The 9,343-nt window shown below is 38.6% G+C and overlaps 1 long non-coding RNA gene across 1 annotated transcript; it reads left to right on the forward strand.

Annotated features, from left to right (window-relative positions):
- Positions 1 to 330: 330 nt before the first annotated feature.
- On the forward strand, positions 331 to 2,150 carry LOC122241392. Its single transcript, XR_006221504.1, has 2 exons — positions 331 to 633; positions 1,955 to 2,150. It is a non-coding gene; the product is annotated as an uncharacterized LOC122241392 (long non-coding RNA).
- The last annotated feature ends 7,193 nt before the right edge of the window (positions 2,151 to 9,343 follow it).

Consider the following 9,343-nt stretch of genomic DNA (forward strand, 5'->3'; position numbering starts at 1 on the left):
TGCTTCAGTAATATATTCTTGGAATCAAAATTGTTGATATTTTTGAGATATTGACTATGCTTATGATATTTTAAAGAAGTTTTATAAATACCCAGCAGGCTTACCTCTACAGAGTAATCAAGTACCTTAATCACTAATAAAATGAACCCAATCTTGTTAGTGTGTACCTCTTTGATGTCAGTTAATCATCACAGTGCATTAAGGAACTCACTAGGTGAAAAATATTAGAATGAGAACTTTAGAAATCAATGTGGAAAATCTTAAAAGTGGAAATGAAGGCAGCAGATCCATTTGAAGTGTGTTTTTTATTTACAAACCTGGAGTCTTGTGCATTGATAAAATAAATAAAAAGTAAACAATAATAACTATTTAACAGATTAGGTCAACTGTCGCAACCTGCTTTGATAAACATGAATGTTTACTAAATCATAAATTATGCTTTAGAATCCTGTGTCTGCAAAGCTAGAACTGGAGCTCTTTCTGAAATTGACACAGAAATGTATCAAATTCAAGTACTTGGAAGAGTCCTCCAACCCAACAGATTAAACTCTTCAACCTATCTGTTCTCTGGGAGGATAATCTGGGGCCTGGCAGGAATGATGAGGACACTCCCATCAGCACAAATTAATGAAGGTAAGAGAAATAGGACTTGCACAGTTAGGGAGAGCACCTTACCTCAACCAGTTTGGAGACTATGTTTATCCAGGGGTTTTCACCAAGTTTTACGATGTTTAAGACTGCAGTGAAAGGCAGGAATGAGCAAAGTGTAAACCAAGTTCAGGATTGTTTCTTATTTCTTAAAGTATTTATTCTCAGATGGCTGGGGGAAAGCTCAGAGACCTGACAAACAATGACCGTCTGATATCACGATGATAATAACATGAATGGGTGGCTTCTCAAGAGCTGTTAGTTTCTGAAGTCAGCACGTATGGCAATGAGGGAGTTATCCTGACAAAGTGACATACCACCTCTGAAGCACAGTATTTGAGGTTTTGTGTATACAACAATATGGGGCAATACATACATATAATGAATATAGAAATATGTAATAAAGAATATTAATATGCAGAACAATCCTCATCACTATTTACATACTTCCTCCCTTACTCCTTTTTTCTTCCTTTTCCAAGCAAATGATGTGACTCCACTGAGATAATATTAATAACTATTTTATTATGGCTTCCATTTAATGAGTGGCTTTATCTTCACCAGAACTTTGCTGATGCTTTTTTATTATTAATTCAATGTATTTTATTTCATTTAACACTTACATTAATACTGTGAGATGGGGATTGTTGATCAGTTAACAGATAATGAATTGGACACTGACCAGAGTTAATAATCAGGTAGCCAGGATTTGAACACAGGTCTGTCTGATGCTGAACCTCACAGACTAGTTAATGTGTCTGTCCATATAACATGAATGCACAAGTCACTATATGTATGTATATATACACACATCCATAGCACACAGATATATAATACAGTGCCACTGCACTTTTCTCTCAGTGGTGTGACTTTAACGCAACTGATAAAATATTACAATTCGATTCAAACTGTTCTAGTTCTTATTTTCTAAATTGCTGACTAAGAATCTGTTGGAGAAAAGAATCAATGTCCTGGGGACCTCAAAGAAGAGTAAGAAAGAAGCCATCCATATTGATATCCATGTTGATATCTTTTATAACCCAGACTTTGTAGAACCATGGGCTAGAGATAGATACTAAAAACTTAAATACTTAATTTTTAATGGGGCTTAATTATGAATTAAACACTTCATATGCATTGCTATGAGTTGAATTTTATCTCCTCAAAGTCCATATGTTGAAGTTCTAAACCTCAGTACCTCAAAATGTGACCTTACTTAGAAATAGGGTCATGTAATTAGTTAAGATGATGTCATACTGGAATGGATGGTCCCCTAACCCAATACAACTTGTGTCCTCCTAAAAAGAATGCCATGTGGAAAGAAGAAAGAGACACCTATAGAAGCAAAATGATATGAAGACACAGGGAGAAGACATCCATCGATAAAGCCACGGAGAGGAGCCTGGAACAGAACCTGCCCTCATAGTTTTCAGAAGGAACCAACCCTGATTTTGGACTTTTAGGCCCTGGAACTGTGAGACAATAAATTTCTGTTGTCTAAATCATCCAGTTTGTGGTTCTTTGTTTTGGCACTGCTAGCAAATAATAGTATTATCTCGTTAAATCTTCACAGCAAACCTGTGAGGTAGGTGTTATTATTGTCTTTAGCTCACCAACAAGGAGAAGTTAAGTACCAGTGAGCAAGGGGTACTCTGGGCTGTGACACCAGGTCCCATTTTTATGACTTAGAGGCTATATTGCCCCAACCCAGGAGAAGAGATAGCCATTGGCCTCAATATTGAGGAGATGTCAAAATACCCCAAAAATTCACTGGTGTGAATTAAAGGGATTGACTGACTATATTTTGTCCTCCAAAGTCTTAGAAGAGTTAATCATGTACTTTGCTGGGGAGTGATAGAGAGTGAACTAGCTTGTCAGGCCCCAAAAGTGTAACATCCCTGCCTGTCACAATCACGAACATAGGAAAACACACACATGCACTCCTGATCTGCTCTTTATAATATAGGGAAAAAATATATCTGGGAAACCTCTTTCCCAGTTTCCCTCAAAAGAATCCCAAACTCACTTGGCTTCTTCGCACAAGCACCTGGTGAGTGATCACTCACACACAACATGTGTCAGGGCCAGAAATACGGCTCCTCTCCGGATATGGTATCCGGTATTTTCATTTCATACAAATCCACCAGTCTCTTTATTAATAACAACTGAAGGATGGACTGCTTATGCTGCCGTAAAATGGGCCATTATTTCCTCAGATTGTTGTGAACACTTTGTGATGATTTATCTTTCCCTTGTAACGTTTTGTTTGTACCTTTGGTGTTAGAGAACAGATTTAACCCACAGTGTTCATTTTTTATTTTCTAAAATAGCATGAGGTTAGTTCTAAAGTAATGTCAGAAGGAATGCTTAGTTTTTTTGTAAATGATCTTTGAACATTTGAAAGTGAACCAAATCAAAAGTCCCATACATTGTATCCTCTTTTCTACTTTGTATATATTTCTGTTTAGAGGCAGTTAGAGGGAAACCATGCTTTTGTAAATAAAGTAAGAGGGTTGGAATCAAAATGGGTTTGAATCCTGTTTCAGTATTTTGTGTTGTCATGTTTTCCTTTAACAATTTGAGCCCCTGTTTCTTCACCTAAATAGAGATAAAAATCAATAACTTTTTATGGACTTTATGTTTTAAGTAAGATGATGGACAAGAAAAGGTCATTGCAGAGTGCCCGGCATACAGTAGGCATCATTATTTACATTTTCTATAGTTCGGGAAAATGTGATTTTCAACCACTTTTAAAGATACATTTGTAATCCCCAGCAAGAGAGGATGAGATAGACACTTATACCTACTAAAACAACAAAAATTAAAAAGTTAATAATACCAAGTAGAGGCAATAATGTGGGAAAATGAAAACTCTTACAAACTGTTAGTGTGTAAGCAAAACTTTTTAAGAATCTGGAGAAAATGAGAAAGTATTCAACAAAACGAAGTAGGTTCACATCCTAAAGGCCCAGAAATTCTATTACCAGAGAAATTCTTTCACATACGCTTGAAGAGGCACTGATAATATTCACTGTGGCGTTTTTTGAAATAATGAAGTCTTAGAAGCAACTATTCTAATGGATAGAATAGGAAATGGACGAACAAACTGTTCATGTTGTGAGATACTATGTGGTGTCAAAGGCACGAATTAGATCTAATTATGGGCAAATTGGTAGATACCAACATTTCAAAAGCACAATTTTTCAAGGAAAGGGTAAATACACAACACTGGATGGGCATGAGACGTGATGGAGAGGTGGACAAGCAAGGTTAGGGGGATAAAGGAGATCAAATATGAGGGACTGGGTCTGGAAGAGTTGATAACTGTACTGTGAACTGAGGACAGGTTTTATCAATCTCATTATGTTTACCTAAGATTCATACAATAAAAATGAAACGATAACAAAAGTAGATATATTACATATTTTTATTCCTCAAAATATATGCATTGGATGCTGATGGAAACAATTTGGGGCCACTAAAAAACAAAGCTTAAGCAAGACTTGTTTTTTTTTCTGGGGCTTTTCCCCCTTCAATTGTACGGGATCTAAATACAGCTTCACATGAGCTCCTCCTCCTCCTCCTCCTTCTTCTTCTTGCTTTATTTATTTATTTAGAGAGAGTCACAGTGCAAGTGGGGGAGGGGCAGAGAGAGAGAGAGGGAGAGAGAGAATCTCTAGCAGACTCCACGTTGTCAGTGTAGAGCCCGACACAGGTCTCAAACTCACAAACTGTGAGATCATGACCTGAGCTGAAACAAAGAGTCAGACGCTTAACTAACTGAGCCACCCAGGCATGCCTGTCACATGAGCTCAGTCTTAAGGAGCCTCCATCTTGTCCCTATAAACACTTATGCAACCTTTGCCCTGACAACTCCCAGCTATTGCCAATGAGCCACTTTTCCTTTGAGTTTTCTACCAGGTTTTAATCAGCTTGCCTTTTGTCCTAAAATTGTAAGACATCAAGCATCACTTCATTGTACCTCCTAACAGCAAGAGAAACAAATTGAATTCCCAGAGAAGACTCTGAAAATCGTTATTGCTTGGGCTACCATAACAAAATACCATATACTGAGTGGCCTAAAACAACAGACATTTATTTCTTACAGTTCTGGAGTCTGGGAAGTCCAAGATCAAGGTGCCTGCAAATTCAGTTCTTGGTGAGAGCTCTTTTCTTGGCTTGTAGAGGTCCCCTCTTCTCAATATAGCCTCACATGAGATGGTGAGGGGGAAGAAGGAGGTGGGAGAGGGAGAGAGAGAGAGAGAGAGAGAGAGGGAATCTTCTTATAAAGGCACTAATCCCATCATGGGGGCTCCATCATCATGACTTCATCTAATCTTAATTACCTCTCAAAGGTTCCACCTTCTAATACCATATAACAATTCCTAATACATAATGATTCCTAATACATGTCACGTTGGGGATGAGGGCTTCAACATATGAATTTTGTAGAGATACAAACTTTCAGTCCAAAACTATGACAAAAACTATGTCACTAGGCTTGAGGTAAGAAGAAACTGCTGCCTTTTAGAAAGACAGGACACAGAGCAGAGCTTTGTTCGATGAAAGCTCTCACAACCTCTCTTCCTGTGATCTTCAGCAACCCTATCATTTTGTACTCTTGGCGTGGGATGGGTTTAAGAGCTAGGCTCTTGCTCCTTCTGTCTGGTACCTTCCATGTCATCTGTGCTGTACTCGAAGGTCTTATTACATTTACTCTCTGCTCCGAAAGCCCAAGGACACCCTTTTTTTTCATATTAAAATCTCCATGCTTACACGCTGTCATATAGTAAGTACTTAATAACTGCTGTTTAAACTCACCTGCAATAGCACAGTAGTATCCTAACTGCCCCTTTGTTTCCAATTTCATCATTCCCACCATCACTCATTTTCTCACATAGCAAGCAAAATGAATCTTTAAAAACATAAATCTGAAATGTTACTCACCAGCCCTAAACCTTTCAATGAGCACCTGCTTAGTGAATACACCCCAGTCTTTACCATCGTCGATACGGCTCTGCCTGATGCAGGCCCTGACTATTTCTTCTACTTCCTCTAAGATTTCCTCACTTCTCACCAGCTGCACAGCCTTATTTCCTGTTCAGTCACCATCCGTGTGAGATGCCACCCCAGGACTTTTGCACTTGGTTTTTCTTCTGGTTCATAGATTCTTCCTTTAGATATTGTCACAACTTGCTTTCACACCTCTGCTCAAATGTCACCTCATCTAAGATGCCTTCTGGAACCACTTAACCCAAGACGGCATCTCATCTCAACACTTCGATCTCCTTGTGTGGCTTTAGTTTTATTCCCAGCACTACTTGGAATTGTATATTTGTTTTTCTCTGCCCATTAGAATGGGAGCTCCACGAAGACAGAGATTTTGGTGATTTTGTTCACCCAGTGCCCAGAACAGTCTTTGGCATATCGTAGGTTGTCACCTCACTGATAGGGGATTGACTGCTTCTCCCATTCTAAGAGGTTGGTTGATTGAACGCTTCTGGCAGAAAACCTTCAGAATGCCACGGAAAGCTATGCAAATCTGCCCCCAACTTCACCTCCTTTCCTTTGTACTTTAATATTGCATCAATTGCCTTGCTTTCTAGTTCTGAATATTCTGTGAAATAAATTCAGATTGGGGATGGTTGAGTTAGCTCAAATTGTGTTTTTCTTTGCAAATTAAATCTGTAAACCTTTAAGTGGCACGTTTGCTCTGGTTCACTCCAGTCTTGGTGAATCTGTATGATATGGTTTCCAGCTGGGTGAGGCTGTTTGCATTACTCGCCTGGTTTCCCTATCCATCTGGGCAAATTTGTTCAGTCACTATTTCTTACATTTGCCATTAAAAAAAAAAATGTATGATCACTGTGATTTTTCCCAAGCACTTCCTTTTACCTAAAACTCCCTCTTCCCTTTTCCATCTATTAAAATCCTATCCATTCTCAGCATGGCACAATCATTGCCTGGAAGCCTCCTACAATGCCCACTTAAGGGTGTGATTTCTTCATCCTCAGAATGCCTTTGGTACTTTACGTTATCATTTCATTGTTTATCTAGTGTATTTTTGTGCTGGTTATTTATATACCTTTTGGAATCTTTCCTCTTGGAGGAAAAGCGTTTTGCTTTATTTGTCTTTCTCCATAGCACCTACCTGCTGGAGCCCAGTATGTGTTTGCTGAATGAAAGCTGACTGAGGAACGAAAACAGAAGCAATATCCACAATAATTCTGAACCAAGTAGGACAAAGACTCTCCTCTACTGTCACTACATGGGGACCCAGACAAGTTAAATGTTTGTCCAAGGTCCCCAGTGAGCCATTACAGCGGGTGGTTAAGAGATGCTGGGTCTTCTGATTACTTGCCAGCATGCTGTCTGCACTCATTTCCATGAGTCATATCAGTCCCAGACAGTCATCAGATATGCCAAATGTTAGATTGCTTTCCTATGTGATATGGATTAGTAATAGTGCAGAAGATGACCGTTATTTAAACAAAATTTTTTAAATGTTTATTTATTTTCGAGAGAGAGACAGAGCGTGAGCAGGGGAGGAGCAGAGAGAGAGGGAGACACAGAATCTGAAGCAGGCTCCAGGCTTGGAGCTGTCAGCACAGAGCCCGATGCAGAGCTCGAACTCACAAGCCATGAGATCATGACTTGAGCCGAAGTTGGACGCTCAACTGACTAAGCTACCCAGGTGCCCCTGTATTTTTTTTTTTTTTTTTTAACTTCACCTATATTTCTCCCCACTAGTAGTTTTATATTTTTACTTTTCAATAGCTTTCTTATTGAGATGGAAACACAAAGGTCAAAGCCAGCATATTAAATTTAGCAAAATATATTCATTGGTTCAGGTAATAAATATTTTTTCCTTTTCATTTTATATATGTAAAAAAATGTTTATTTATTTACTTTGAGAGAAAGAGAGAGAGAACCAGCAGGGGAGTGGCAGAGAGAGAGAAAGAGGGAATCCCAAGCAGGTTCCACACTTAGTGGAGAGTCTGAAATGGGGCTCAATCTCGTGACTGTGAGATCATGACCTGAGCCGCAATGAAGAGGTGGACGTTTAACTGCCTAAGAAACCCAGGTGCCTCATTTCCTTTTAATTTTAAATATGCATATCCATTTGTTTGTTGGGTGAAGAAATTAATTGTGATCTTTCGTTTGAAGGCTTCTGATTAATTTATTCTATGAGTATAGCATATCATCATGGTAGCAATGTGTACTTCCAAACTATTTACTGAAAAAAGATTCAATTCTAATATTATCTTGTGATGACCTCATTTTGCTTTAGAGAGAAGTCATCCATGTAACGGCAGGTGAAAAAAGGCATAGAACAAGTATGGAGTGATTGTCTTATAGTTTGTGAAATGGGTGCTGCTTTCTGATGTCTGAGAAGGCTGTGCAGAGGTGTGAAGAAATCTATATCCACACCACTCATCCATGCTATATCTGTCAGCTGAATATATAATATGACTCTCTATATAAAAAGAGTTCTTTCCCCAATTTTAGACATGTGGCTAATAAAATAATTCATTTAAAATTATTATTTATTATTAATTTTTTGCTATTTATATTCCTGGTCATTGAGTATATAAAAGTACACCTATATCATATGGACTCAAGAGAAATGTTTTCAGCTTAGAAGAAAGACTTATGGCCCCTAAATATTGTGGAATACTGATCTAATTGATGCTCATCATTTTAAAGCTAAGGAAATAGAGCTGCATAGAGCAAAGTGAAACACCCAAGGTCATGCAGGTGGTGAGAGGCAGGGCCCGCCTCGGGTGTCTCTGCCCACAGGGTAGTGCTCTTTCCTTTTGGCCAGTTTGTTTCTCAGTCAAGTGAGACTTGACTTAGGGTCTGGCCTTTCAGGGCCTTTGCCTTCTCACTAGTATTTTCATGACACTTAGACACCCCCTTGTTTTGTGCTTCATTTGTTCTAGTGGATCTGGGAAATGACTGGCTTTCTAATACATAACTGAACTATTAACTGTATTGTGGATATGTGTGATTATGACTCTTTTAGCCCAGGGCAATTTGCGTTGTAGCAGATCACAGCAAAGATAAACTCTATCATGACCCACCTTGGTCAATGATCTACACCACCTTTGACTAAAACTGAGAATAACACTCAACAAACTTGTCAGGTGCGTAATGTTGATCTGGGCTCTGAGACTCATCTGTAAGAAAATAGCTAATTTAGACCTATGCAACACTATGTAATAAGAGACAGAGCTGTGGCATCGTGAACTACTATGGATACATCAGAATATTTTAGTGACCACAGAATAAGTGTCCAGAAACTCCAAAGAAAGCGTGAACACACATTTAAGTTAACTGAGTAAACTAAGATTTAAAAAACATGTTTCAATGCATTTTTTTTCTTTTAGCTTTTTGTTTTGACATAATTTCAGAGAGAAGAGTTGCAAAAATAGTGTTGAGAGTTTGTAGTCACTGCTGTGACGTTATGTGAAGGTCACTTCAGCTTCTCCCTGATATCCCATAGCCCCAGTCCAATCATGAGCAAAACATCAGACAAATTCAAGTTGCAGAACCTTCTACAAAATACCTGACCAGCGCTCTTCTAAACCAACAAGGTTGTGAAAAACAGGCAAGACTAAGAAATTGTCACAGGCCAGAAGAAATGAAATGCAACATGGTATCCTGGATTGGATCCTGGAACAGAAAAATGACA

The sequence above is a fragment of the Panthera tigris genome, chromosome C1 (genome assembly GCF_018350195.1).
Source record: "Panthera tigris isolate Pti1 chromosome C1, P.tigris_Pti1_mat1.1, whole genome shotgun sequence".
In the NCBI taxonomy this organism is placed as follows: Eukaryota; Metazoa; Chordata; class Mammalia; order Carnivora; family Felidae; genus Panthera; species Panthera tigris.